The sequence below is a fragment of the Procambarus clarkii genome, chromosome 7 (genome assembly GCF_040958095.1).
Source record: "Procambarus clarkii isolate CNS0578487 chromosome 7, FALCON_Pclarkii_2.0, whole genome shotgun sequence".
Lineage (NCBI taxonomy): Eukaryota > Metazoa > Arthropoda > Malacostraca > Decapoda > Cambaridae > Procambarus > Procambarus clarkii.
The window spans coordinates 21075424-21101473 of record NC_091156.1 but is presented as its reverse complement, the minus strand read 5'-3'; the positions used below and the strand labels follow the sequence as shown (position 1 = coordinate 21101473).

The window sequence follows — 26050 nt, the reverse complement described above, 5'->3', positions numbered from 1 at the left end:
TATATATACAGTATATACATACACAGGCAACCTGTCCACAAATAAATTAATTCAAGCTAAATAACTCCCAGATCCCCAACTACAGTACTGCTAGGTTAACAGAGACACTAAGAAAATTAATGCATTGCCCAAACACTTGTACTTGTGGTTGGTCTCGAACCCATTAATTCTTGATATAACAATATACTGTACATTAAATTTCTGTAACTAGCTCATCAAGATTAACTTGCTTAGCTAAATGAATTTTAGGATTCAGTCCCTGAGCCCATTATGTGCCTCTGTAAACCTTTCCTCTACCACACACAGGATGGGTAAGGGGTGCATAATAAATGAACTAAACTAACTGTGTAGTACAAGATACAGTGTGAGTTTGAAGCACAAGGCAGGAAACTATGAGGATGAAATTAGGTACTTTTTGTATTTTACTTTTGAAAAGATCATGGGTTGGACAATTTTTTTAATTCATCAGGAAGTGAGTTCCAAAGACTGGGCCCATTTATTTGAATGGAGTGTTTGCACAGATTTAGTCAGACTCTGGTGGTATCAGAGATATTTATTTCTGGTGTAGTGCTCATGGGTGCTAATAGGTGCTATTACACCTATCAGGGAAAAGTCTCAGATCAAGATAAGCATTTAGGAATAAGGTTTTGTACATGTAGATAGCACATGAGAATGTGTGGTGTGAGTGTATGTTTAGCATGTTATGGGATTTAAACAGAGGAGCTGTGTATTGTCTGAATACAGATTTTGTTATAATTCTGATAGCAGATTTTTGCTGAGTGATGATAGACTTCAGGCAATTTGCAGTGGTTGAAACCCATGTACAGATACCATATGTAAGATAGGGATGGATTAGTGTGTGTAGTATAATGAGAGGAGAGCAGAGTTTGGAACATAATATCTGATTTTAGAAAGTATACTGACCGTTTCTTAAACTTTTTTAGCTATATGTTGTATGTGGGTGCTGAAGTTTAGTCTCTTGTCTATATATAGGCCAAGGTACTTCCCCTAATTTTTATTGGTAATGTTAACATTGTCTATCTGAAGTTGAATCCGATTTGATGATTTACTACCAAATAATAATAATAATAATAATAATAATAATAATAATAATAATAATAATAATAATAATAATATTATTATTATTATTATTATATTTAGGAAAAGTACATACATAGATGCAGAGTTACAAACATACTGTTGGATTTATAGATAGAACTAGTACAGTATACACAATACCTAAAGTCACTAATACGCATAGCGTTTCGGGCAAGGTGTGGAGGAAAAACACTTAGACTAAAACTTAATAATAAATGGGAGTAAAGTATAAATTTTGTTGAAAAAAGGGAATAAAAAAAGAAAAAAAAGGGGGTGAACATGGCAAAAATTAGCAATTGTACAAGTTGGTCAACAAACATCATTGTTTAGAATAGCAAGACATGGGTTGACATTTATGGGTAAGGTAGGTTACAGGGAGTTAATTAGGTAGTACTTAGTTCTACTCTTAAATTGGTTGAGAGAGGTACAGCCTTTGATATGATTAGGGAGGTCATTCCACATTCTGGGTCCCCTGAGTTGTAGAGCATTTCTAGTTTGGTTAAGTCACACTCTGGGAATATCAAATAGGTATTTGTTTCTGGTGTGGTACCCATGGGTTCTGTTACAACCTTCTAGGAAACTTTTAAGGTCTTCTTCTTGATAGTAGGTGCAGTTTGCATGAAGGGTTTTGTCCTCCCGATGACTGCACCAGTACAGATGTTGGTAGAGGCGTTTATGTTCAGGATGATAAAGAGTTTCAAAAGTGCTTGTTGTGTTGTGCTGTAGACAGAGGAGCGGCGACTAGAACAGAGGTGTATGTTAGAGGAAGACTTGCCGCACCGTAGGGCGGTGTGTTGTGTTTATGGCGTCAGCTGATCCATGGTGCTGCGACGAGGCAGTTGTTTTCTGTGTTTAGCTGTTGGTGGCGCCAATTATAAATGTGGCGCGGGTCAGATGTGACCCAATTTGTTGGTCGACTGTAGATACTTTTAAGGTCAGGATTGACATTGCCGTTCAGAGTTTTAAATATATAGAGTACACAAGAAGATGTGCAGTGACTTAATATCTAACATATTCAAAGATTTGGGTAAGGGTACCGAGTGCTGTCTGGGGCCAGAGTTAGATATTGTTCTAATAGCGGCTTTGTGTTGAGTAATTAGAGGACGTAAATGATTTTGCATAATAGAACCCCCCAAGCACAAATACCTACAAGGTGACCTACTACACAAAGACCTACTACATAAAATGTAGTAGGTCTTTTCTGTGTTTAGTGTAAGTTTGTTGGTTGTCATCCATGAGTGGACTTTTTTTAATTCATCGTTGACAATATTATTTAGTATGTGGGGATTGAGGTCAGAATAGATGAAGATCGTATCGTCAGCAAATAGGTTTAAGAATGTTAGAAACATTTGGCAAATCATTGATGAATATAAGAAATAGGAGAGGTCCCAAGATGCTGCCCTGTGGCACTCCTACTGTCAATACAATACAATACAATACAATACAATACAATTTTATTTAGGTAAGGTACATACATACAATAAATTTTTACAAGGATTGTTTGACTTATAGGTAGAGCTAGTACATACAATGCCTAAAGCCACTATTACGCAAAGCGTTTCGGGCATGATAAACTTAAATGACAAGCTTAATACTAATTGAGCATAATGAGTAGAATGAAAACAAGAAATGAAAACATAGATGAAAACGCAGCACAAATACAATTATGTCGACAAACAGCGCTCTTTAAAGAAAAAAACAGACATTGGTTGACAATAGAAGGGTAAGGTAGGTTACAGGGAATTTATTAGGTATAGCTTCACTTTTAACTTAAACTGGTTGAGAGAGGTACAGTCTTTAACATGGTTGGGAAGGTCATTCCACATTCTGGGCCCCTTGATTTGTAGAGCATTTCTAGTTTGATTAAGTCGTACTCTAGGAATATCAAAACTGTATTTATTTCTGGTGTGATGCTCATGGGTTCTGATACAACCTTCTATGAAGCTTTTGAGATCAGGATTGGCATTATAGTTTAGCGTTTTATATATGTATAATACACATGAGAGAATGTGCAGTGACTTAATGTCTAACATATTCAGAGATTTAAGTAGGGGTACCGAGTGATGTCTGGGGCCAGAATTGGATATTGTCCTAATAGCGGCTTTGTGTTGAGTAATTAGAGGACGTAAGTGATTTAGGGTAGTAGAGCCCCAAGCACAAATACCATAGTTGAGATATGGATAGATAAGGGAGTAATAGAGAGTCACCAGGGTAGGGCGTGGTACATAATATCTGATCTTAGAAAGAATGCCCACAGTTTTTGAAACTTTTTTTGATATGTTTAGAATGTGTCCCTGGAAATTCAGCTTGTGGTCAATGAGAATGCCAAGGAATTTGCCATCTAATTTGTTACAAATTTGGGTATTGTTTATTTTGAGATTTATTTGATTAGAGGATTTATTGCCAAACAGAATATAGAAGGTTTTGTCAATGTTAAGGGTGAGTTTGTTGGCAGTTAGCCACAGATGGACTTTATTTAGCTCAGTATTTACTGTGGCATTTAGAGCAAGGGGATCAGGACTGGAGTAAATGAAGGTTGTGTCGTCAGCAAATAGAATTGGTTTGAGGTGTTGGGAGGCATTTGGAAGGTCATTAATGTAGATGAGAAAGAGGAGAGGGCCAAGTATGCTGCCCTGGGGAACACCAATGTTGATGAATAGGGTGGGAGAAATTGTATTATTCACAGAAACATATTGGAGCCTGTCAGTAAGGTAGGATTTGAGGTATTGTAGGGAGTGTCCTCTGACTCCATAATGATGTAATTTACGAAGAAGGTTTTGGTGGTTGACAGTATCAAAAGCTTTACGCAGGTCCACAAACAACCCAACAGGGAACTCATTTTTATCAAGAGCTGTATGAATCGAGTTAAGCATACTAATAAGTGCATCGTTAGTGCTTTTTTGGGGTCTGAAGCCATATTGGCAAGGGCTAAGTATATTGAGTTTGGCTAGATATGAGTAAAGCTGCTTATAGATTAGTTTTTCAAAAATTTTTGACAAGTTTGGCAGGATAGATATAGGTCTGTAGTTGTTAACATCTGTGAGATTACCACATTTGTGGACAGGCGTTACTCTTGCTTTTTTTAGAATATCTGGGAAGGTTTGGAGTTCAAGTGACTTGTTGAAGAGCAAAGCAATAGCAGGGGCTAAAGATCTGGAGGCTTTTTTGTAAATTAAAGTTGGTATCCCCTCAACGGCACCAGACTTGGTTTTAAGGGAAAGGATTATCTCATTGACGTCAGTGGAATTAATAGGTAGGTAGGTAAATAGGTTAATAGGTAATCAATGGTAGAATGGGGAAGATTATGCTATTGATGGCTACATATTGGTGTCTGTCACTGAGATAGGAATGCATATAGTTCAGGGCAAGACCTCGAATACCATAGTGGTGAAGTTTAAGTAAGATGTACTGTAGTTATGGTTTACAGTATCAAAGGCCTTTCTCATGTCAGTGAAGAGGCCAATTGGGAACTCATTTTTGTCAGGGGCTGTGTAGATTATATTAAGCAGACTAATAATGGCAACATTGGTACTCTTTTGGGAACGGAAGCCAAACTGGCAGGGACTTAGTATGTTGAGTTTTACAAAATAGGAAAAGAGCTGTTTGTAAATATTTTTTTCAAATATTTTTGAAAGTATTGTATAGGTAGATTTGATACTGGTTCGTAATTGATTATGTCAGCTGTCTCGCCTCCTGTATAAAGTGGCGTTACCTTTGCTCTTTTAAGGATATCTGGAAAAGTATGACACTCGAGAGATTTGTTGAATAACAGAGCTATGGGTAGTGCAGGAGCAGGGGCAGCACTCTTATATATCATAGATGGTATTTCTATAATGTTTCCAGCTTTGGTTTTAAGTGATTCAATTATGGATATATATTTATTTATTTATTTTTTTGAGATACATACAAGAGTTGCTACATTCTTGTACAGCCACTAGTACGCGTAGCGTTTCGGGCAGGTCCCTGGAATACGATCCCCGCCGCGAAGAATCATTGTTACAACCAAGTACTCATTTTACTGTTGAGTTAAACAGAGGCTACAGTTAAGGATTTGCGCCCTTACTGGGCGCAAATCGTATCCTCCCCGGCCAGGATACGAACCCATGACAAAGTGCTCGCGGAACGCCAGGCGAGTGTCTTATATAATGTCTATTGGGCTGACTGGCAAAAGGAGTAGAAGAGACCTTTAACAAGCCGCCGGCTTCCTGTCCTTATCAAGGCCACTAGTGTTATTGGCCCTCAGGTAAATTCAGGTTAAGCTAAGTTTTTATGGCAGGGCAGGTCAGGTTAGGCTGATTTAGTTAGTTTGGGCTGTGTTATGTTAGGAAATTAGTTAGATTAGGTCAGGATATGTTAGGCTGGGTTGAGTTTTGTATGTTTAATAATCCAATGCCGAAACATCTTAGGCAGAGTACTGGCCTTACCTATGTCTCCTACAGTCTTCTTGTATCTTATGTATGTATATATGTACTTTTCCTAAACAAATTATTATTATTTTTACTGTTATTATTGTAATTATTATGGTAATTATTATAACTATTATCTTGGATACAATGACCTATATCCTGCTTGTCAAGATGATTATCAGATTCAGATGTTTATTCAGGTAAGGTATATACATACAAGTGATGTTACATTAATGGATTGATATATAGATAGAGCTAGTACATACAATGCCTAAAGCCACTATTACGCAATGCGTTTCGGGCAAGAAAAACATTAATATCTAGAACTTAATACTAATTGAGCATAAAGAATAAAAGGTGCTGAGAACAAATACAAATAAAGATAAAAAAAAAGGGGAACATGACTGAAAAAGCAGCACAAATACAATAGGTTGACAAACAGTGTTGATTAAAAAAAAAAAGAAAATAACAGACATGGGTTGACAATAGAGGAGTGAGGTAGATTACAGGGAATTTATTAGGTAGTGTTTAGTTTTTATCTTAAACTGGTTGAGAGAGGTACAGTCTTTAACATGGTTGGGAAGGTCATTCCACATTCTGGGCCCCTTGATTTGCAGAGCATTTCTAGTTTGATTAAGACGTACTCTAGGAATATCAAAACTGTATTTATTTCTGGTGTGGTGCTCATGGGTTCTGTTACAACCTTCTATGAAGCTTTTAAGATCAGGATTGGCATTATAGTTTAGCATTTTATATATGTATAATACACATGAGAGAATGTGCAGTGACTTAATATCTAACATATTAAGAGATTTGAGTAGGGGTATCGAGTGATGTCTGGGGCCAGAGTTGGATATTGTTCTAATAGCGGCTTTGTGTTGGGTAATTAGAGGACGTAAGTGATTTTGGGTAGTAGAACCCCAAGCACAAATACCATAGTTGAGATAAGGATAGATAAGGGAGTAATAGAGAGTCACCAGGGCAGGGCGTGGTACATAATATCTGATCTTAGAAAGAATGCCCACAGTTTTTGAAACTTTTTTTGATATATTTAGAATGTGTCCCTGGAAATTCAGCTTGTGGTCAATGAGAATGCCAAGGAATTTGCCATCTAATTTGTTACAAATTTGGGTATTGTTTATTTTGAGATTTATAAGACTAGAGGATTTATTGCCAAACAGAATATAGAAGGTTTTGTCAATGTTAAGGGTGAGTTTGTTGGCAGTTAGCCAAAGATGGACTTTATTTAGCTCAGTATTTACTGTGGCATTTAGAGCAAGAGGGTCAGGACTGGAGTAAATGAAGGTTGGTAAATCAAGGTTTGTCTTGATGCTAGGGGGGCAAGACTGGCCATAGTGAGCCTCCAGGTGCTGCCCACACCATGCTTACACTCACTCACACACCAGTTACAGTAGCAGCTAACGTCTAGGTAACGTAAGGGCTTGATGATTAACTCAGTTACCCTAATTACTTCTAAGAAAACGTCTTGGGGGTTGGTTACCTCAGGAAGTCGTGCCCTGTATGGGTGGGAGCCCTTGCTATCTTTCTTGCTTCTTGCCACGTATATCTCACCACACTCAGATAAACCTGTGTCCCCCCAGTACTTGCAGTACTTGTCCTAGGTGTGTACGGGTACACGTCTTATCTAACGGATTTCAGTCTCCCTGTTATCGTGTTATGTTCGTGTCCGCTGCCTTCCCCGAATACGCATTTTATATTTGGTACCATATTGACAGATAGGTAATACTTAGTCCACAAATGGGTTTACGCAAGTGAATAAAGTACAAATATTTTATATTTATATATATTTCACACTATAGGAATATAGAAGCCCCTGCAAGAAAGATCAATTATAATTATATCGATTCGTTTTCTCACACGTCATCGCGATGAAGTCAGGGGCAACTTATTTATTTATTTCAGATTCAGATTCAGATGTTTATTCAGGTAAGGTATATACATACAAGTGATGTTACATTAATGGATTGATATATAGATAGAGCTAGTACATACAATGCCTAAAGCCACTATTACGCAATGCGTTTCGGGCAAGAAAAACATTAATATCTAGAACTTAATACTAATTGAGCATAAAGAATAAAAAGTGTTGAGAACAAATACAAATAAAGATAAAAAAAAAAAAAAAAAAAGGGGGGGAACATGACTGAAAAAGCAGCACAAATACAATAGGTTGACAAACAGTGTTGATTAAAAAAAAAAGAAAATAACGGACATGGGTTGACAATAGAGGAGTGAGGTAGATTACAGGGAATTTATTAGGTAGTGTTTAGTTTTTATCTTAAACTGGTTGAGAGAGGTACTGTCTTTAACATGGTTGGGAAGGTCATTCCACATTCTGGGCCCCTTGATTTGTAGAGCATTTCTGGTTTGATTAAGTCGTACTCTAGGAATATCAAAACTGTATTTATTTCTGGTGTGGTGCTCATGGGTTCTGTTACACCCTTCTATGAAGCTTTTGAGATCAGGATTGGCATTACAATTTAGCGTTTTGTATATGTATAGTACACATGAGAGAATGTGCAGTGACTTAATGTCTAACATATTCAGGGATTTGAATAGGGGTACCGAGTGATGTCTGGGGCCAGAATTGGATATTGTCCTAATAGCAGCTTTGTGTTGAGTAATTAGAGGACGTAAATGATTTTGGGTAGTAGAGCCCCAAGCACAAATACCATAGTTGAGATATGGATAGATAAGGGAGTAATAGAGAGTCACCAGGGCAGGGCGTGGTACATAATATCTGATCTTAGAAAGAATGCCCACAGTTTTTGAAACTTTTTTTGATATGTTTAGAATGTGTCCCTGGAAATTCAGCTTGTGGTCAATGAGAATGCCAAGGAATTTGCCATCTAATTTGTTACAAATTTGGGTATTGTTTATTTTGAGATTTATTTGATTAGAGGATTTATTGCCAAACAGAATATAGAAAGTTTTGTCAATGTTAAGGGTGAGTTTGTTGGCAGTTAGCCACAGATGGACTTTATTTAGCTCAGTATTTACTGTGGCATTTAGAGCAAGGGGATCAGGACTGGAGTAAATGAAGGTTGTGTCGTCAGCAAATAGGATTGGTTTCAGGTGTTGGGAGGCATTTGGAAGGTCATTAATGTAGATGAGAAAGAGGAGAGGGCCAAGTATGCTGCCCTGGGGAACACCAATGTTGATGGGTAGGGTGGGAGAAATTGTATTATTCACAGAAACACATTGGAGCCTGTCAGTAAGGTAGGATTTGAGGTATTGTAGGGAGTGTTTATTTATTTATATACCCGAAAGTATAATTGGGGTTTAACAGAAAACATAGAAATTAAGTTAATTTAACATCTAACTGTCTTAACTATATACAATACAACAATACAATACAATTTTATTTAGGTAAGGTACATACATACAATAAATATTTACAAGGATTGTTTAACTTATAGGTATAGCTAGTACATACAATGCCTAAAGCCACTATTACGCAAAGCGTTTCGGGCATGATAAACTTAAATGACAAGCTTAATACTAATTGAGCATAATGAGTAGAATGAAAACAAGAAATGAAAACATAGATGAAAAAGCAGCACAAATACAATTATGTCGACAAACAGCGCTCTTTAAAGAAAAAAAACAGACATTGGTTGACAATAGAAGGGTAAGGTAGGTTACAGGGAATTTATTAGGTATAGCTTCGCTTTTAACTTAAACTGGTTGAGAGAGGTAGTCTTTAACATGGTTGGGAAGGTCATTCCACATTCTGGGCCCCTTGATTTGTAGAGCATTTCTAGTTTGATTAAGTCGTACTCTAGGAATATCAAAACTGTATTTATTTCTGGTGTGATGCTTATGGGTTCTGATACAACCTTCTATGAAGCTTTTGAGATCAGGATTGGCATTATAGTTTAGCGTTTTATATATGTATAATACACATGAGAGAATGTGCAGTGACTTAATGTCTAACATATTCAGAGATTTAAGTAGGGGTACCGAGTGATGTCTGGGGCCAGAATTGGATATTGTCCTAATAGCAGCTTTGTGTTGAGTAATTAGAGGACGTAAGTGATTTTGGGTAGTAGAGCCCCAAGCACAAATACCATAGTTGAGATATGGATAGATAAGGGAGTAATAGAGAGTCACCAGGGCAGGGCGTGGTACATAATATCTGATCTTAGAAAGAATGCCCACAGTTTTTGAAACTTTTTTTGATATGTTTAGAATGTGTCCCTGGAAATTAAGCTTGTGGTCAATGAGAATGCCAAGGAATTTGCCATCTAATTTGTTACAAATTTGGGTATTGTTTATTTTGAGATTTATTTGATTAGAGGATTTATTGCCAAACAGAATATAAAAGGTTTTGTCAATGTTAAGGGTGAGTTTGTTGGCAGTTAGCCACAGATGGACTTTATTTAGCTCAGTATTTACTGTGGCATTTAGAGCAAGGGGATCAGGACTGGAGTAAATGAAGGTTGTGTCGTCAGCAAATAGAATTGGTTTGAGGTGTTGGGAGGCATTTGGAAGGTCATTAATGTAGATGAGAAAGAGGAGAGGGCCAAGTATGCTGCCCTGGGGAACACCAATGTTGATGGGTAGGGTGGGAGAAATTGTGTTATTCACAGAAACATATTGGAGCCTGTCAGTAAGGTAGGATTTGAGGTATTGTAGGGAGTGTCCTCTGACTCCATAATGATGTAATTTAAGAAGAAGGTTTTGGTGGTTGACAGTGTCAAAAGCTTTACGCAGGTCCACAAACAACCCAACAGAGAACTCATTTTTATCAAGAGCTGTATGAATCGAGTTAAGCATACTAATAAGTGCATCGTTAGTGCTTTTTTTGGGTCTGAAGCCATATTGGCAAGGTTGAGCTAAGCTATACCTAATAATTTTGATAAAAATACCTAATAATACCTAATATATTTTGTTATTAATACGTTCAAGTATACACAGCAAATTGATGTGCACATTTTGTTTTCAACTCAATTCATAATCAATTACTATTAAGTTACTCCTCTTTCTCATCTACATTAATGACCTTACAAATGCCTCCCAACACCTCAAACCAATTCTATTTGCTGACGACACAACCTTCATTTACTCCAGTCCTGATCCCCTTGCTCTAAATGCCACAGTAAATACTGAGCTAAATAAAGTCCATCTGTGGCTAACTGCCAACAAACTCACCCTTAACATTGACAAAACCTTTTATATTCTGTTTGGCAATAAATCCTCTAATCAAATAAATCTCAAAATAAACAATACCCAAATTTGTAACAAATTAGATGGCAAATTCCTTGGCATTCTCATTGACCACAAGCTTAATTTCCAGGGACACATTCTAAACATATCAAAAAAAGTTTCAAAAACTGTGGGCATTCTTTCCAAGATCAGATATTATGTACCACGCCCTGCCCTGGTGACTCTCTATTACTCCCTTATCTATCCATATCTCAACTATGGTATTTGTGCTTGGGGCTCTACTACCCAAAATCACTTACGTCCTCTAATTACTCAACACAAAGCTGCTATTAGGACAGTATCCAATTCTGGCCCCAGACACCACTCGGTACCCCTACTTAAATCTCTGAATATGTTAGACATTAAGTCACTGCACATTCTCTCATGTGTATTATACATATATAAAACGCTAAACTATAATGCCAATCCTGATCTCAAAAGCTTCATAGAAGGTTGTATCAGAACCCATGAGCATCACACCAGAAATAAATACAGTTTTGATATTCCTAGAGTACGACTTAATCAAACTAGAAATGCTCTACAAATCAAGGGGCCCAGAATGTGGAATGACCTTCCCAACCATGTTAAAGACTGTACCTCTCTCAACCAGTTTAAGTTAAAAGCGAAGCTATACCTAATAAATTCCCTGTAACCTACCTTACCCTTCTATTGTCAACCAATGTCTGTTTTTTTCTTTAAAGAGCGCTGTTTTTCGACATAATTGTATTTGTGCTGCTTTTTCATCTATGTTTTCATTTCTTGTTTTCATTCTACTCATTATGCTCAATTAGTATTAAGCTTGTCATTTAAGTTTATCATGCCCGAAACGCTTTGCGTAATAGTGGCTTTAGGCATTGTATGTACTAGCTATACCTATAAGTTAAACAATCCTTGTAAATATTTATTGTATGTATGTACCTTACCTAAATAAAATTGTATTGTATTGTATTGTATAAGTTTTAGTCTAAGTGTTTTTTCCCCCACCTCACCAAGCCCAAAACGCTATGCGTACTAGTGGCTTTAGGTATTTTATGTACTAGCTCTATCTATAAATCCAACATTATGTTTGTAAAATAACTATGTATGTACTTTCCTGAATAAAATTGACTTTACTTTACTTTACTTTACTTTACACGCCTTCATATTTGTTATGGCCACTATGGGTCGCAACCGGATTCTTTGATGGTAGAACCAAAATGACAGTATCCGACCCCAAGTCGGTAACTATGTATGTACTTTCCTGAATAAAATTGACTTTACTTTACTTTACTTTACTTTACACGCCTTCATATTTGTTATGGCCACTATGGGTCGCAACCGGATTCTTTGATGGTAGAACCAAAATGACAGTATCCGACCCCAAGTCGCTTTCAAGAAAGTGGCTATGTAGTGCATAAAAAAGGAGGGGATGAACAAAACACTGTTCCTTCTGTCAATGTATTAAATATCTTTCCCCCACCGTTAAGTATATATATGTACACCGTCACCATAAATTATATAAAGAACAGATAGGCTATTACTACACTTACAAAAAGTTTCTATAAAACACCTGCAAAAGTTTCTATACGTCAAACTATGTCAAACAACGTCAAACAAACACTCAGTCACTATGTGATGGAGTGCGAAAAGATACGTGAATTTAGAGACAATTCTATAACCAATGTTCCAGCGATGTGTAAATATTTCATTCAAAATGATCTGTTACCAGAAATTTTAGCCAAATATCCCCAGTTTGCAAACTGTAGGTAGTAACTGAGTGATTGTAACCTATCCACCGCTGCCCACTGGATGGGGGGCAGTGTGCAGGGCAAACATATAAATTGTGACACTAACTCTCCACATATGTCAGTTGCTTAATTTAGAAATTGTACTTGTGGTCGATTTCGAACCCATTGTTGATGTGACGACTTATATTGAATTTTGTAACTAGTTCATCAAGATTGTAATTTGCTTAGCTAAATGAACTGTGGGGTTCAGTCCCTGAGCCCATTATGTGCCTCTGTAACTCTTTCCACTACCGCCCACAAGATGGGTATGGGGTGCATAATAAATGAACTAAACTAAACTAAGGCAAGTATGTGCATTAAGCATGGACACCGTGTTCTCCAATATAACAGGGCTTGATAGAAAACGTGTAGTGATCCCTCACTGTCTCATTGCCTGGAGAGGATGGGATACTGGTTGTTGTGGGATACTGTTGTTGTGTCGTCCCAAGATATTCCTGAGGAACGTGAGGGTGAAAAGTGTATTGAAATAGTTCATGCTGTCATAAAAGACGAATTGCGTGTCACTCCAGCGATGTGTCAATATTTCATTCAAAATGATCTGCTACCAGAAATTTTAGCCAAATATCCCCAGTTTGCTAACTGTAGGTAGTAACTAAGAGATTGTAACCTATCCACCGCTTCCCACTGGATGGGGGGCGGTGTGCAGGACAAACATATAAATTGTGACACTAGCTCTCCACATTACTCCAGTCCTGATCCCCTTGCTCTAAATGCCACAGTAAATACTGAGCTAAATAAAGTCCATCTGTGGCTAACTGCCAACAAACTCACCCTTAACATTGACAAAACCTTTTATATTCTGTTTGGCAATAAATCCTCTAATCAAATAAATCTCAAAATAAACAATACCCAAATTTGTAACAAATTAGATGGCAAATTCCTTGGCATTCTCATTAACCACAAGCTTAATTTCCAGGGACACATTCTAAACATATCAAAAAAAGTTTCAAAAACTGTGGGCATTCTTTCTAAGATCAGATATTATGTACCACGCCCTGCCCTGGTGACTCTCTATTACTCCCTTATCTATCCATATCTCAACTATGGTATTTGTACTTGGGGCTCTACTACCCAAAATCACTTACGTCCTCTAATTACTCAACACAAAGCTGCTATTAGGACAATATCCAATTCTGGCCCCAGACATCACTCGGTACCCCTACATAAATCTCTGAATATGTTAGACATTAAGTCACTGCACATTCTCTCATGTGTATTATACATATATAAAACGCTAAACTATAATGCCAATCCTGATCTCAAAAGCTTCATAGAAGGTTGTATCAGAACCCATGAGCACCACACCAGAAATAAATACAGTTTTGATATTCCTAGAGTACGACTTAATCAAACTAGAAATGCTCTACAAATCAAGGGGCCCAGAATGTGGAATGACCTTCCCAACCATGTTAAAGACTGTACCTCTCTCAACCAGTTTAAGTTAAAAGTGAAGCTATACCTAATAAATTCCCTGTAACCTACCTTACCCTTCTATTGTCAACCAATGTCTGTTTTTTTCTTTAAAGAGCGCTGTTTGTCGACATAATTGTATTTGTGCTGCTTTTTCATCTATGTTTTCATTTCTTGTTTTCATTCTACTCATTATGCTCAATTAGTATTAAGCTTGTCATTTAAGTTTATCATGCCCGAAACGCTTTGCGTAATAGTGGCTTTAGGCATTGTATGTACTAGCTCTACCTATAAGTCAAACAATCCTTGTAAATATTTATTGTATGTATGTACCTTACCTAAATAAAATTGTATTGTATTGTATTGTATATGTCAGTTGCTTAATTTAGAACCTGTACTTGAGGTCGATCTCGAACCCATTGTTGATGTGATGACTTATATTGAATTTTGTAACTAGCTCATCAAGATTGTAACTTGCTTAGCTAAATGAATTGTGGGGTTCAGTCCCTGAGCCCATTATGTGCCTCTGTAACCCTTTCCACCACCGCCCACAAGATGGGTATGGGGCGCATAATAAATGAACTAAACTAAACTCTAAATAAAACGGACATTATTGCTGCCTACAGAGTAGGCAAAAAGAATCCATCAGGACAAAACCAGCGAAAAATTAGCCTCAAGCTAGCTTCCCAGTCCATAAAATCGCATCTTGTCCGGACAGCTGCATCCCAACGAAAGGGAATCTACATCAACGAGTGCTTGACTAGAAAAAGACAGCAACTCCTCCACCGCCTGCGTCAAATCCGTTATCAAAACCCAGCTGCGATTCATCAGTGCTTCGTTAGAGATGGCATGATTAAAGTGAGAAAGACTTCAGGAGGTAAAATGTTTACAATTGCTAATGAGGATAACATCAACACTTTCCTTTCCCAATGTGGTTTGTCTCACCTTATTATCCCTCTCAACGAGTCAACATAATTAACCCCCTTGTCACCTAGTGCGGGCTAGGTATCCAAAGTCTCTTTGTTACACTTTTTTAAATTAAATTTTATTTTACTTTTTAATTAGTCATTTATTGGACTTAATTGAATGCATTAATATTTTCTTTAGTTCTTATTAATTACAGGATCATAACTAAACTGTTTATAGTTAATAATTATTAGATTAAATTTGCCTATGTTTAGTATTCAACTTTTTTCTTTGCTTTCATTTATTACCTAGGTTGCCTAGCCTCGCCATACTCCCTTACTCCATTGTACCCCTGGCTTTGTCTGTGTCTCAAAATGCAAATTATTACTTACAGTGTACCTGAGAGTACTTGTAAGCAATCTACCTCATTTTTCTTTTTTTTTTGTTCATTTTGTGTTTGTCTTGTATAGTCTTGTTTATATTTTTATTTTTCCCCCCTTTTTATATCAAAATTTTATTTTGTAATTGCCATTCTTGGCTTGTTTTCCTACAACCAGCCTTCTTATGCAAATAAGTATTGACCCAGAATTAAACCTCTTATCAACTATCTATGACAATCATCACTTTAATGATCAAAATTGCAGATATTTTACAGCACATGATGTAAACAATGTATTAACACATAATCACAATATATCTGTAATTAACTTGAATGTAAGATCTCTAAGCAAACACTTCGATGATGTTAGTGCCTTGATTGAAACTATTGACAACAAATTCAACAGTCACTGCACATTCTCTCATGTGTATTATACATATATAAAACGCTGAACTGTAATGCCAATCCTGACCTCAAAAGCTCATAGAAGGTTGTAACAGAACCCATGAGCACCACACCAGAAATAAATACAGTTTTGATATTCCAAGAGTATGACTTAATCAAACTAGAAATGCTATACAAATCAAGGGACCCAGGATGTGGAATGACCTTCCCAATCATGTTAAAGACTGTACCTCTCTCAACCAGTTTAAGATAAAAACGAAGCTATACCAAATAAAGTCCCTGTAACCTACCTTACCCCTCTGTTGTCAACCCATGTCTGTTTTTTTTAAACGACGCTGTTTGTCGACATAATTGTATTTGTGCTGCTTTTTCAGCTATGTTTTCATTTCTTGTTTTCATTCTACTCTTTATGCTCAATTAGTATTAAGCTTGTCATTTAAGTTTTTCATGCCCGAAACGCTTTGCGTAATAGTGGCTTTAGGCATTGTATGTACTAGCTCTACCTATAAGTCAACCAATCTTTGTAAAAATTTCTTGTATGTATGTACCTTACCTAAATAAACATTTTTTTTTTTTTATTTAAGTTTTTCATGCCCGAAACGCTTTGCGTAATAGTGGCTTTAGGCATTGTATGTACTAGCCCTATCTATAAATCCATCATTCTTTGTAAAATCTCTTGTATGTATGTATGTACCTTACCTAAATAAACATTTATTATTATTTATTATTATTATTAAATTCTCTTTTATTATACTTACTGAAACGTAATTAAAAGAGGATACTACTAAACTCTTCAACATACCAAACTACTCAGCAATTCACAACTTTCGTCCAATTCAGAGAGGTGGTGGTACTGCATGCTCTTTACTACCACCAAGAACTAACATGCTTAAAAGTAATTAGAACTAGAGACTGCTGTGGGGAGTATATCTTCGCCAGTTTCAGAGTCAAGGATGCTGAGTCTATCCTGACTAAGGGAGCAGTTTATAGAATTCCTAACACTGATGTGTCCGAATTCAACTCTAACCTTAGAAATCTAATACTAGATAACAGACTGAACAAAAACCATCTAATTATCGCAGGGGACTTTAATATTGATCTCTGCGAGCTTGAAAACCCTACTGCTGCCAGCTTCCTCAACTGTATGAATTCCTGCTTCCTCATACCCTTAATCACTAGACCTACTAGAATCACTGATAGTACTGCCACGGCTCTTGATCACATCTGGACCAACATAACCTCTCCGCTTACTTCAGGGATAATCATCGATAGCACTACAGACCATTACCCCACATTTCTCCTAACTAACATTAACAAACCACCTCTAGAGACAAGGGAGATAAGCTTTAGGCCAATGAAACTGCCATAGGCAATTTTATAGCTACTGCTGCTAATGTCAACTGGGAGTCCGAATTAGGTAACACAGGGGACACCAACCTAGCAGTGCAATCCTTTCTTCAAAAACTCTCAGCCTTTAAAACACCCACTGTCCTATGCTAACGAAACAAGTCACAACTAAAAGGCTAAACAATCCTTGGCTTACAAAGGGAATACTTAAATTCATTAATAATAAACATGACCTTGAGAAGAAGTATAGGTTAGGAATCATCTCCAAAGAATTTTCAAAGAATTACTCATTATTGCTATCTAAAATAATTAGACGAGCCAAAACTAAATACTACGAAGATAAATTTACCCAAACAAAGGGCAACATTAAGAAAACATGGAACACAATTTCACAACTATTGGAATCAAAGAAAATTTTAAATGACATCTAGTGACCTTAATTCTACCTTTAATTGTTTCAATTCTTTTGTTTACTTGCATTTATTGTTGTGTTTTGCCATAATTATTCTCTAATTTAGCAGACTCAATACTTTGAAAGCTCTTATTGTATTGTTATATTATTATATTGTTGTGTTTTGCTATAATTACTTTCTATTTTACAGCAGATTTGTTTTCATCTGTTCCTGTAACTGCTTATCTTATTGTATCGTGACATTCTTATCTATATTGATATATATTATCTATCTATTGTTACTTACAGTGTACCTGAGAGTACTTGTAAGCAATCTACCTCATTTTTCATTTTTGCTCAATTTGTTTTTGTATTGCTTAGTCTTGTTTATATTTTTGTTTTGTATTTCTATATCTTGTGTTTTGTATAGTCCATGTTTATATGTTTTTTCTTTAATCTCATTTATTACCTAGGTTGCCTAGCCTAGCCATACTCCCTTACTCCATTGTACCCCTGTAAGCCCCTTTTGAGTTTGTTTTGTACAGTATTGTGTACATTTTTTTCCCCTATTTTATAGCTTATTTCTACCTTGTAATTTGCCTTTCTTTCCTTGTTTTTCCTGCAATCAGCTTTTTTTATGCAGTCAAGTATAGACCCAGAACTTAACCTCTTATCCACTATCTATGACAATAATCACTTTAATGATCTAAATTGCAGATATTTTGCAGCACATGATGTAAACAATGTAGTAACTCATTATCACAATATCTCTGTAATCAATTTGAACGTTAGATCCCTAGGTAAACACTTCGATGATGTTAGTGCCTTGATTGAAGCTATTGACAACAAATTCTCTTTTATTATACTTACTGAAACATGGTTGAAAGAGGATACTACTCAACTCTTTAACATGCCTAACTACTCAGCAATTCACAACTGTCGTCAACTTCAGAGAGGTGGTGGCACTGCTCTCTACTACCACCAAGAACTAACATGCTTAAAAGAAATTAGAACTAGAGACTGCTATGGGGAGTATATCTTCGCCAGCTTCAGAGTCAAGGGTGCCGAGTCTGTCCTGTCTGTGGGTGCAGTTTATAGAATTCCTAACACTGATGTGTCCGAATTCAACTCAAACCTTAGAAATCTAATACTTGATAACAGACTGAACAAAAACCACCTAATTATCGCAGGGGACTTTAATATTGACCTCTGCGAGTCAGAACACCCTACTGCTGTTAGCTTCCTCAACTGTATGAATTCCTGCTTCCTCATACCCTTAATCACTAGACCTACTAGAATCACTGATAGCACTGCCACGACTCTAGATCACATCTGGACAAACATAACCTCTCCGCTTACTTCAGGTATAATCACCGATAGCACTACAGACCATTACCCCACATTTCTCTTAACTAACATTAGCAAACCACCTCTTGAGTCAAGAGAGATACGTTTTAGACTACACAATGAAGCTGTATAGACAATTTTATAACTGCTACTGATAATGTCAACTGGGAGTCCGAGTTAGGTAACATAGAGGACATCAACCTAGCAGTTCAATCTTTTCTTCAAAAAACTCTTAGCCTTTATAATACCCACTGTCCTATGCTTACAAAACAAGTCACAACCAAAAGGCTTAACAATCCCTGGCTTACAAAGGGAATACTTAAATCTATTAATAAAAAACATGACCTTGAGAAGAAGTATAGGTTAGGAATTGTCTCCAAAGAATTCTCAAAGAATTACTCATTATTGCTATCTAAGATAATTAGACGAGCCAAAACTAAATACTACGAAGATAAATTTACCCAAATAAAGAGCAACATTAAACAAACTTGGAGAACAATTTCACAAATATTGGGATCAAAGAAGTCTATAAATAACAAACCGACTCTCTTGTCTAATAACGATGGTCAGCTTTCAGCCTCTGATTCTGCTATTGAGTTCAATAGGTTCTTCTCTTCCATTGGTTCATCCCTTGCTAATGATATTCCATCTTCCAGTACTGATATTAAGGACTATCTTACAGGTAACTATCCACAGTCTCTGTACCTAAAGCCTATTAATTCCACTGACGTCAATGAGATAATCCTTTCCCTTAAAACCAAGTCTGGTGCCCTTGAGGAGATACCAACTTTAATCTACAAAAAAGCCTCCAGATCTTTAGCCCCTGCTATTACTTTGCTCTTCAACAAGTCACTTGAACTCCAAACCTTTCCAGATATTCTAAAAAAGCGAGAGTAACGCCTGTCCACAAATGTGGTGATCTCACAGATGTTAACAACTACAGACCTATATCAATCCTGCCAAACTTCTCAAAAATTTTTGAAAAACTAATCTATAAGCAGCTTTACTCATATCTAGCCAAACTCAATATACTTAGCCCTTGCCAATATGGCTTCAGGCCCAAAAAAAGCACTAACGATGTACTTATTAGTATGCTTAACTCGATTCATACAGCTCTTGATAAAAATGAGTTCCCTGTTGGGTTATTTGTGGACCTGCGTAAAGCTTTCGATACTGTCAACCACCAAAACCTTCTTCTTAAATTACATCATTATGGTGTCAGAGGACACTCCCTACAATACCTCAAATCCTACCTTACTGACAGGCTCCAATGTGTTTCTGTGAATAATACAATTTCTCTCACCCTACCCATCAACATTGGTGTTCCCCAGGGCAGCATACTTGGCCCTCTCCTCTTTCTCATCTACATTAATGACCTTCCAAATGCCTCCCAACACCTCAAACCAATTCTATTTGCTGACGACACAACCTTCATTTACTCCAGTCCTGATCCCCTTGCTCTAAATGCCACAGTAAATACTGAGCTTAATAAAGTCCATCTTTGGCTAACTGCCAACAAACTCACCCTTAACATTGACAAAACTTTCTATATTCTGTTTGGCAATAAATCCTCTAATCAAATAAATCTCAAAATAAACAATACCCAAATTTGTAACAAATTAGATGGCAAATTCCTTGGCATTCTCATTGACCACAAGCTGAATTTCCAGGGACAATTCTAAACATATCAAAAAAAGTTTCAAAAACTGTGGGCATTCTTTCTAAGATCAGATATTATGTACCACGCCCTGCCCTGGTGACTCTCTATTACTCCCTTATCAGCTGGAAGTGCAGTTGTCCTGACAATGGGCGATGGCCTATACTTTGAGTGGGGAGTCCGTATAAACAACTGGGCCTCTACCCTTCAGACTGAACTATTTGCCTTGATCCTTGCACTGAAATGTGTACAAGTCTCAAAACTTGATACATTAATTGTAAGTGACTCCTTATCATCCTTAAATGCTCTCAACTCTTTAAGACATAACTGTAACATGCTCGTGTCCGAAGCTAGACACAAATACAACAAAATTATTAAGGATGGTAACAGAGTCCATTTCATGTGGTCTCCATCTCATGTTGGCCTCCGAATGCATGATAGAGCTGATAAGTTAGCCAAAGAATCTGCCTTTAAAGGAGCCGTTGAGTGTAACCTTGGATTGTCAATGAGCAATCTGAGAGCAGCTGTACACCGAGAACTTCAACAAGATCTTGTAGATCTGAGGCAAAGTGAAATTGACACCAGTAATTCCATCTATCATCATACTATCATGCAAGAGGAGCCACACATCTATGGATCATCCAATAAAATCAGCAGACTTCTAGATGTTACTACTGCTCGGCTTAGACTCGGTTACAAGTATCTCTGGGAATTCTCATTATCTGCTGATGTAGACCTGACCAAATGTAAACTGTGTCAACAAAATTATTCGCACACCCTCCGTCACTATGTGATGGAGTGCGAAAAGATACGTGAATTTAGAGACAATTCTATAACCAATGTTCCGGCGATGTGTCAATATTTCATTCAAAATGATCTGCTACCAGAAATTTTAGCCAAATATCCCCAGTTTGCTAACTGTAGGTAGTAACTAAGTGATTGTAACCTATCCACCGCTGCCCACTGGATGGGGGGCGGTGTGCAGAACAAACATATAAATTTTGACACTAGCTCTCCACATATGTCAGTTGCTTAATTTAGAACCTGTACTTGAGGTCGATCTCGAACCCATTGTTGATGTGATGACTTATATTGAATTTTGTAACTAGCTCATCAAGATTGTAACTTGCTTAGCTAAATGAATTGTGGGGTTCAGTCCCTGAGCCCATTATGTGCCTCTGTAACCCTTTCCACTACCGCCCACAGGATGGGTATGGGGTGCATAATAAATGAACTAAACTAAAAACTCCCTTATCTATCCATATCTCAACTATGGTATTTGTGCTTGGGGCTCTACTACCCAAAATCACTTACGTCCTCTAATTACTCAACACAAAGCTGCTATTAGGACAATATCCAATTCTGGCCCCAGACATCACTCGGTACCCCTACTCAAATCTCTGAATATGTTAGACATTAAGTCACTGCACATTCTCTCATGTGTATTATACATATATAAAACGCTAAACTATAATGCCAATCCTGATCTCAAAAGCTTCATAGAAGGTTGTAACAGAACCCATGAGCACCACACCAGAAATAAATACAGTTTTGATATTCCTAGAGTACGACTTAATCAAACCAGAAATGCTCTACAAATCAAGGGTCCCAGAATGTGGAATGACCTTCCCAACCATGTTAAAGACTGTACCTCTCTCAACCAGTTTAAGTTAAAAACGAAGCTATACCTAATAAATTCCCTGTAACTCACCTTACCCCTCTGTTGTCAACCCATGTATGTTTTTTTTTTTTTGTTTTTCAAATCAACGCTGTTTGAATGTAATTTTCTGTAATAATTTGTAATTGTATTTGTGCTGCTTTTTCAACAATGTTCCCCCCTCTTTTACCTCTATTTTTATTTGTACTCAACACATCTTATTCTTTTTACCCATTAGTTTTAAGCTTTAGTCATTAATGTTTTTCCTGCCCGAAACGCTTTGCGTAATAGTGGCTTTAGGCATTGTATGTACTAGCTCTATCTATAAAGCCAACAAACTTTGTAAAATCTCTTTATGTATGTACCTTACCTAAATAAAATTATTATTATTATTATTATTATTATTATTATTATAACGATGGTCAGCTTACAGCCTCTGATACTGCTATTAAGTTCAATAGGTTCTTCTCTTACATTGGGTCATCCCTTGCAAATGATATTCCATCTTCCAGTACTGATGTTCAGGACTATCTTACAGGTAACTATCCACAGTCTCTGTACCTAACGCCTGCAAATTCCACTGATGTTAATGAGATAATCCTTTCTCTTAAAACCAAGTCTAGTGCCCTTGAGGAGATACCAACTTTAATTTACAAAAAAGCCTCCAGATCTTTAGCCCCTGCTATTGCATTGCTCTTCAAGAAGTCACTTGAACTCCAAACCTTTCTAGATATTCTAAAAAAAGCGAGAGTAACCCTTGTCCACAAATGTGGTGATCTCACTGATGTTAACAACTACAGACCTATATCAATCCTGCCAAACTTGTCAAAAATATTTGAAAAACTAATCTACCAGCAGCTTTACTCTTATCTAGCCAAACACAATATACTTAGCTCTTGTCAATATGGCTTCAGATCCAAAAAAAAGCACTAACGATGCACTTATATATTAGTATGCTTAACTTGATACATGCAGCTCTTGATAAAAATGAGTTCCCTGTTGAGTTATTTGTGGACCTGCGTAAGGCTTTTGACACTGTCAACCACCAAAACCTTCTTCTTAAATTACATCATTATGGAGTCCGAGGTCACTCCATGCAATACCTTAAGTCCTACCTTACTGACAGGCTCCTGTATTTTTCTGTGAATAATTCAACTTCTTCCACCCTACCCATCAACATTGGCATTCCTCAGGGCAGCATACTTGGCCCTCTCCTCTTTCTCATTTACATTAATGACCTTCCAAATGCCTCCCAACACCTCAAACCAATTTTATTTGTTGACGACACAACCTTCATTTTTTCCAGTCCTGACCCCCTTGCTCTAAATGTCACAGTGAATACTGAGCTAAATAAAGTTCATCTCTGGCTAACTGCCAACAAACTTACCCTCAACATTGACAAAACGTTCTATATTTTGTTTGGCAATAAATCCTCAAATCAAATAAATCTCAGGATAAACAATACCCAAATTTGCAACAAAGTAGACTGCAAATTCCTTGGCGTTCTCATAGACAACAAGCTGAATTTCCAGGGACACATTCTAAATATATCAAAAAAAGTTTCAAAAACTGTTGGCATCCTTTCTAAGATCATATATTATGTACCTCGCCCTGCCCTGGTGACGCTCTGTACTCTCTCATCTATCCTTATCTCAACTATGGTATTTGTGCTTGGGGTTCTACTATCCAAAATCATTTACGTCCTCTAATTACTCAACTCAAAGCTGCTATTAAAACAATTTCTAACTTTGGCCCCAGACATCACTCGGTACCCTTAATCAAATCTCTGAATATGTTAGATATTAAGTCACTGCACATCCTCTCATGTGTATTTTATATATATAAAAGGCTGAACTGTAATGTCAATCCTTAGCTTAAAAGCTTCCTAGAAGGTTGTAACGGAACCCATGGGCACAACACCAGAAACAAATACCTATTTGATATTCCAAGAGTACGACTTAATCAAACTAGAAATGCTCTACAAATCAAGGGACCCAGAATGTGGAATGACCTTCCCAACCATGTCAAAGACTGTACGTCTCCCAACCAGTTGCCCCCTAACTCCCCTTGCCACTTCGCGGTGGTATAGGGTGTTTATGTAGCTTCAGGGCACCAATCCCCCTAGCCACAGGGCATGGCGAGAAGGCACCCCTAAGCATACCTAATTTCCTATCAAACACAAACTAAAATACACATAAATGGCAGATCTCATCATAACCCACAAGAGTTAAGATGATAATAATAACACACAATAATAACATGAAAATGACATACACAAAATGGAAAATTCTTTTGTATTTGGTTTTTCTTATATGGGACACAGCACACAAAGGGAGAGGTGCACAGTATATCATTAAAAAAGAACTAAAGCTGAAGGCAAAACAACAAGCTGTCTAAGCGGCAGGACTGGTGACTTGACATCGGCATACATGGAAAAAACTATTCATAGTGGCAGCTCCTAACAAGGCCCCGGAGTGGGAGGGATATCATGTATGCGCATGGGGGTCCCTCCGGCTGCCGCCTTACCCACTCGTGGGCTCCGGCCAGGTCATCCACCCTCTTGTGAGACACCATTTGGAGAAGTGGTACTCCAGATCACGACTGCTTAGATAGTTGGCTACCGGCTATCCTGGCTGCGGTTCACCTAAGCAAGACTATATTAATCCTTATGAACCCTGTGCACGGTGATCCTGGGACTAAGGTGGTCTGCCCCTAGATGTGGTCTTGGACCATATTCTGTAGATGGAATATGTCCAGGTCAGGGCTTTCACAGAGCAAATCTCAAGGTTGCTCTTGGTGAGTCCCATATCCTGTAGACCACGCGCACTCTCCTTGCACCATCCTCCTCTCCAATTAAGGGTTATTGAAGAGGCAGAGGCTGTATGCTTCCCGGTATATTCCCTGACCTTTTGAAGGATCTCTGGGGTGCTGTACTTGTCGCACTTGCTCTGATATGGACGGGAGAGTGGGAAGTTATCAGCAGAGACCTGGGTGTCTAATATAAAGGCCTCATCGCCTTTGCAAGCTATGATGTCAGGCTTACAGAAGGTCCCTCCATCCGGTATACGGACTTCACGTTCCACCTCAAAACCTCTTTGCCGCAGGCGGCCGGCTACGAACCAGGTGATATCGTCAAGACGTTTCACCCGAGCCCCATGTGTCTTGTGGCATGTCTGTGATATGTGGCCCAGGGTCCCAGGTTTCTGGCAAGCATCGCTGTTACAAAATACAGTGTGTGGGGGCTATGGGGTACTGGTAATATTAAGGGGTAAGGGTAGTTAGAAGACAAGAGTATCAAATATGAGAGCTAAAAGGCCCGGCCCCCAAAATAAGTAAGTAATTATCAAAAGAAGGCACCAAACCGGGAAGGCTATGTAGCACCATCAAATACGCAAAATAATCAGAGGGCGCTAAATATCACCAAGGATGCCAATACGAGAACAAAAACGCATAAGGCGAACGATATCAAAAGTATCCGAGTCACCAAGAATTCTATCGAGGGACAGGTGACCGCGAGGGGCGGTCGGAAAGCAAGACACACGCTCGTCCTGGAAGTCAGGACATTCAAGAAGGACATGCACGACCGTAAGAGGGACAATGCAACTAGGACAATAAGGAGCAGGGCGGCGCTCCATCAAGTGACCATGGGTTAAGCGAGTATGGCCAATACGCAACCTCGCCAGAGCTGTTTCCCACCGCCGGTTACGGTGGAAGGAGGACGGCCACGAGGAAACACAACATTTAAGAGTACGTAGCTTGTTACCAGTAACAGACAACCAAGAAGCCTGCCAACGGGTAAGGACTGAGGAATGGATAACCGGGTAAAAGTCGGAATACGGAATGCCTTTACGAGAGATGGGACAAGAGCGGACAGCTTCCTTAGCGGCAGCATCCGCACGCTCATTTAAAGACACGCCAATATGGCTGGGAACCCAACAAAACTCAACCGACTTAAATTTACTGTGAACGAGAAACAGCCACTGCTGGATCTCGACAACTACTGGATGAACGGGATTAAAGCACCCGAGAGC

The 26050-nt window shown here is 37.9% G+C and overlaps 1 protein-coding gene across 1 annotated transcript in view; it reads right to left on the bottom strand.

Annotated features, from left to right (window-relative positions):
* The window catches only part of LOC123761403 (uncharacterized), a 75375-nt gene extending 68166 nt beyond the window's left edge, over positions 1 to 7209 (bottom strand). The window contains exon 1 of the mRNA XM_045747422.2: positions 7006 to 7209. The gene's annotated coding sequence lies outside the window, so the exon portion shown is untranslated. The remainder of the gene's footprint in view (positions 1 to 7005) is intronic.
* Between the last annotated feature and the right edge of the window lie 18841 nt (positions 7210 to 26050).